We start from the raw sequence: 6,230 nt of genomic DNA, 5'->3' as shown, positions 1-6,230 counted from the left end.
CTTTCAATGAGCTCTGTCTGCTGCGGGATTTGAACCCACGACTCCTGGGGAGACTGCGACCTGAACGCAGCGCCTTAGACCGCTCTGCCATCCTGGCAACTGGTAATGCTCTCTTGAATGTGTTTGCTTTGTTCTTGCTTGGTACTTTCAATGGGCTCTGTCTGAGGTGGGATTCGAACCCACGCCTCCTGGGGAGACTGCGACCTGAACGCAACACCTTAGACCGCTCCGCCATCCTGGCACCTGGTAATGCTCTCTTTACTGTGTTTGCTATGTTCTTGCTTGGTACTTTCAATGGGCTCTGTCTGAGGTGGGATTCGAACCCACGCCTCCTGGGGTACTGTCACCTGAACGCAACGCCTTAGACCGCTCCGCCATCCTGGCAACTGGTAATGCTCTCTTGACCGTGTTTCCTTTGTCATTGCTTGGTACTTTCAATGGGCTCTGTCTGAGGTGGGATTCGAACCCACGCCTCCTGGGGAGACTGCGACCTGAACGCAACACCTTAGACCGCTCCGCCATCCTGGCAACTGGTAATGCTCTCTTGACTGTGTTTGCTTTGTTCTTGCTTGGTACTTTCAATGGGCACTGTCTGAGGTGGGATTCGAACCCACGCCTCCTGGGGACACTGCGACCTGAACGCAACGCCTTAGACCGCTCCGCTATGCTGGCATCTGGTAATGCTCTCTTGACTGTGTTTGCTTTGTTCTTGCTTGGTACTTTCAATGGTCACTGTCTGAGGTGGGATTTGAACCCACGCCTCCTGGGGAGACTGCGACCTGAACGCAACGCCTTAGACCGCTCTGCCATCTTATCATCTGGTAATGCTCTCTTGACTGTGTTTGCTTTGTTCTTGCTTGGTACTTTCAATGGGCTCTGTCTGAGGTGGGATTCGAACCCACGCCTCCTGGGGAGACTGCGACCTGAACGCAACGCCTTAGACCGCTCCGCCATCCTGGCAACTGGTAATGCTTTCTTGACTGTGTTTCCTTTGTTCTTGCTTGGTACTTTCAATGGGCTCTGGCTGAGGTGGGATTCGAACCCACGCCTCCTGGGGAGACTGCGACCTGAACGCAACGCCTTAGACCGCTCCGCTATGCTGGCATCTGGTAATGCTCTCTTGACTGTGTTTGCTTTCTTCTTGCTTGGTACTTTCAATGAGCTCTGTCTGCTGCGGGATTTGAACCCACGACTCCTGGGGAGACTGCGACCTGAACGCAGCGCCTTAGACCGCTCTGCCATCCTGGCAACTGGTAATGCTCTCTTGAATGTGTTTGCTTTGTTCTTGCTTGGTACTTTCAATGGGCTCTGTCTGAGGTGGGATTCGAACCCACGCCTCCTGGGGAGACTGCGACCTGAACGCAACACCTTAGACCGCTCCGCCATCCTGGCAACTGGTAATGCTCTCTTGACTGTGTTTGCTTTGTTCTTGCTTGGTACTTTCAATGGGCACTGTCTGAGGTGGGATTCGAACCCACGCCTCCTGGGGACACTGCGACCTGAACGCAACGCCTTAGACCGCTCCGCTATGCTGGCATCTGGTAATGCTCTCTTGACTGTGTTTGCTTTGTTCTTGCTTGGTACTTTCAATGGGCTCTGTCTGAGGTGGGATTCGAACCCACGCCTCCTGGGGAGACTGCGACCTGAACGCAGCGCCTTAGACCGCTCTGCCATCCTGGCAACTGGTAATGCTCTCTTGACTGTGTTTGCTTTGTTCTTGCTTGGTACTTTCAATGGGCTCTGTCTGAGGCGGGATTCGAACCCACGCCACCAGGGGAGACTGCGACCTGAACGCAACGCCTTAGACCGCTCTGCCATCCTGGCAACTGGTAATGCTCTCTTTACTGTGTTTGCTTTGTTCTTGCTTGGTACTTTCAATGGGCTCTGTCTGAGGTGGGATTCGAACCCACGCCTCCTGGGGTACTGTCACCTGAACGCAACGCCTTAGACCGCTCCGCCATCCTGGCAACTGGTAATGCTCTCTTGACCGTGTTTCCTTTGTCATTGCTTGGTACTTTCAATGGGCTCTGTCTGAGGTGGGATTCGAACCCACGCCTCCTGGGGAGACTGCGACCTGAACGCAACGCCTTAGACCGCTCCGCTATGCTGGCATCTGGTAATGCTCTCTTGACTGTGTTTGCTTTGTTCTTGCTTGGTACTTTCAATGGTCACTGTCTGAGGTGGGATTTGAACCCACGCCTCCTGGGGAGACTGCGACCTGAACGCAACGCCTTAGACCGCTCTGCCATCTTATCATCTGGTAATGCTCTCTTGACTGTGTTTGCTTTGTTCTTGCTTGGTACTTTCAATGGGCTCTGTCTGAGGTGGGATTCGAACCCACGCCTCCTGGGGAGACTGCGACCTGAACGCAACGCCTTAGACCGTTCCGCCATCCTGGCAACTGGTAATGCTTTCTTAACTGTGTTTCCTTTGTTCTTGCTTGGTACTTTCAATGGGCTCTGTCTGAGTTGGGATTCGAACCCACGCCTCCTGGGGAGACTGCGACCTGAACGCAACGCCTTAGACCGCTCCGCTATGTTGGCATCTGGTAATGCTCTCTTGACTGTGTTTGCTTTCTTCTTGCTTGGTACTTTCAATGAGCTCTGTCTGCTGCGGGATTTGAACCCACGACTCCTGGGGAGACTGCGACCTGAACGCAGCGCCTTAGACCGCTCTGCCATCCTGGCAACTGGTAATGCTCTCTTGAATGTGTTTGCTTTGTTCTTGCTTGGTACTTTCAATGGGCTCTGTCTGAGGTGGGATTCGAACCCACGCCTCCTGGGGAGACTGCGACCTGAACGCAACACCTTAGACCGCTCCGCCATCCTGGCAACTGGTAATGCTCTCTTGACTGTGTTTGCTTTGTTCTTGCTTGGTACTTTCAATGGGCACTGTCTGAGGTGGGATTCGAACCCACGCCTCCTGGGGACACTGCGACCTGAACGCAACGCCTTAGACCGCTCCGCTATGCTGGCATCTGGTAATGCTCTCTTGACTGTGTTTGCTTTGTTCTTGCTTGGTACTTTCAATGGGCTCTGTCTGAGGTGGGATTCGAACCCACGCCTCCTGGGGAGACTGCGACCTGAACGCAGCGCCTTAGACCGCTCTGCCATCCTGGCAACTGGTAATGCTCTCTTGACTGTGTTTGCTTTGTTCTTGCTTGGTACTTTCAATGGGCTCTGTCTGAGGCGGGATTCGAACCCACGCCACCAGGGGAGACTGCGACCTGAACGCAACGCCTTAGACCGCTCTGCCATCCTGGCAACTGGTAATGCTCTCTTGACTGTGTTTGCTTTCTTCTTGCTTGGTACTTTCAATGGGCTCTGTCTGAGGCGGGATTCGAACCCACGCCGCCAGGGGTGACTGCGACCTGAACGCAACGCCTTAGACCGCTCTGCCATCCTGGCAGCTGGTAATGCTCTCTTGACTGTGTTTCCTTTGTTCTTGCTTGGTACTTTCAACGGGCTCTGTCTGAGGTGGGATTCGAACCCACGCCTCCTGTGGAGACTGCGACCTGAACGCAACGCCTTAGACCGCTCCGCCATCCTGGCAACTGGTAATGCTCTCTTGACCGTGTTTGTTTTGTTATTGCTGGGTACTTTCAATGGGCTCTGTCTGAGGTGGGATTCAAACCCACGCCTCCTGGGGAGACTGCGACCTGAACGCAACGCCTTCGACCGCTCCGCCATCCTTGCAGCTGGTAATGCTCTCTTGACTGTCTTTGCTTTCTTCTTGCTTGGTACTTTCAATGAGCTCTGTCTGCTGCGGGATTTGAACCCACGCCTCCTGGGGAGACTGCGACCTGAACGCAGCGCCTTAGACCGCTCTGCCATCCTGGCAACTGGTAATGCTCTCTTGAATGTGTTTGCTTTGTTCTTGCTTGGTACTTTCAATGGGCTCTGTCTGAGGTGGGATTCGAACCCACGCCTCCTGGGGAGACTGCGACCTGAACGCAACACCTTAGACCGCTCCGCCATCCTGGCAACTGGTAATGCTCTCTTGACTGTGTTTGCTTTGTTCTTGCTTGGTACTTTCAATGGGCTCTGTCTGAGGTGGGATTCAAACCCACGCCTCCTGGGGAGACTGCGACCTGAACGCAACGCCTTAGACCGCTCCGCCATCCTGGCAACTGGTAATGCTTTCTTGACTGTGTTTCTTTTGTTCTTGCTTGGTACTTTCAATGGGCTCAGTCTGAGGTGGGATTCGAACCCACGCCTCCTGGGGAGACTGCAACCTGAACGCAACGCCTTAGACCGCTCCACCATCCTGGCACCTGGTAATGCTCTCTTTACTGTGTTTGCTTTGTTCTTGCTTGGTACTTTCAATGGGCTCTGTCTGAGGTGGGATTCGAACCCACGCCTCCTGGGGAGACTGTGACCTGAACGCAACGCCTTAGACCGCTCCGCCATCCTGGCAACTGGTAATGCTCTCTTGACCGTGTTTCCTTGGTTATTGCTTGGTACTTTCAATGGTCACTGTCTGAGGTGGGATTTGAACCCACGCCTCCTGGGGAGACTGCGACCTGAACGCAACGCCTTAGACCGCTCCGCTATGCTGGCATCTGGTAATGCTCTCTTGACTGTGTTTGCTTTGTTCTTGCTTGGTACTTTCAATGGGCTCTGTCTGAGGTGGGATTCGAACCCACGCCTCCTGGGGAGACTGCGACCTGAACGCAACGCCTTAGACCGCTCCGCCATCCTGGCAACTGGTAATGCTTTCTTGACTGTGTTTGCTTTGTTCTTGCTTGGTACTTTCAATGGGCTCTGTCTGAGGCGGGATTCCAACCCACGCCTCCAGGGGAGACTGCGACCTGAACGCAAAGCCTTAGACCGCTCCGCCATCCTGGCAACTGGTAATGCTCTCTTGACTGTGTTTCCTTTGTTCTTGCTTGGTACTTTCAATGGGCTCTGTCTGAGGTGGGATTCGAACCCACGCCTCCTGGGGAGACTGCGACCTGAACGCAACGCCTTAGACCGCTCCGCCATCCTGGCACCTGGTAATGCTCTCTTTACTGTGTTTGCTTTGTTCTTGCTTGGTACTTTCAATGGGCTCTGTCTGAGGTGGGATTCGAACCCACGCCTCCTGGGGTACTGTCACCTGAACGCAACGCCTTAGACCGCTCCGCCATCCTGGCAACTGGTAATGCTCTCTTGACCGTGTTTCCTTTGTCATTGCTTGGTACTTTCAATGGGCTCTGTCTGAGGTGGGATTCGAACCCACGCCTCCTGGGGAGACTGCGACCTGAACGCAACACCTTAGACCGCTCCGCCATCCTGGCAACTGGTAATGCTCTCTTGACTGTGTTTGCTTTGTTCTTGCTTGGTACTTTCAATGGGCACTGTCTGAGGTGGGATTCGAACCCACGCCTCCTGGGGACACTGCGACCTGAACGCAACGCCTTAGACCGCTCCGCTATGCTGGCATCTGGTAATGCTCTCTTGACTGTGTTTGCTTTGTTCTTGCTTGGTACTTTCAATGGTCACTGTCTGAGGTGGGATTTGAACCCACGCCTCCTGGGGAGACTGCGACCTGAACGCAACGCCTTAGACCGCTCTGCCATCTTATCATCTGGTAATGCTCTCTTGACTGTGTTTGCTTTGTTCTTGCTTGGTACTTTCAATGGGCTCTGTCTGAGGTGGGATTCGAACCCACGCCTCCTGGGGAGACTGCGACCTGAACGCAACGCCTTAGACCGCTCCGCCATCCTGGCAACTGGTAATGCTTTCTTGACTGTGTTTCCTTTGTTCTTGCTTGGTACTTTCAATGGGCTCTGTCTGAGTTGGGATTCGAACCCACGCCTCCTGGGGAGACTGCGACCTGAACGCAACGCCTTAGACCGCTCCGCTATGCTGGCATCTGGTAATGCTCTCTTGACTGTGTTTGCTTTCTTCTTGCTTGGTACTTTCAATGAGCTCTGTCTGCTGCGGGATTTGAACCCACGACTCCTGGGGAGACTGCGACCTGAACGCAGCGCCTTAGACCGCTCTGCCATCCTGGCAACTGGTAATGCTCTCTTGAATGTGTTTGCTTTGTTCTTGCTTGGTACTTTCAATGGGCTCTGTCTGAGGTGGGATTCGAACCCACGCATCCTGGGGAGACTGCGACCTGAACGCAACACCTTAGACCGCTCCGCCATCCTGGCAACTGGTAATGCTCTCTTGACTGTGTTTGCTTTGTTCTTGCTTGGTACTTTCAATGGGCACTGTCTGAGGTGGGATTCGAACCCACGC

The sequence above is a fragment of the Idiotropiscis lumnitzeri genome, unplaced genomic scaffold, assembly GCF_059441095.1.
Source record: "Idiotropiscis lumnitzeri isolate Australia: NSW breed Sydney's pygmy pipehorse unplaced genomic scaffold, RoL_Ilum_1.0 HiC_scaffold_60, whole genome shotgun sequence".
In the NCBI taxonomy this organism is placed as follows: domain Eukaryota; kingdom Metazoa; phylum Chordata; class Actinopteri; order Syngnathiformes; family Syngnathidae; genus Idiotropiscis; species Idiotropiscis lumnitzeri.
The sequence above is the reverse complement of the archived record's forward strand: the minus strand, read 5'-3'. Positions refer to the sequence as shown.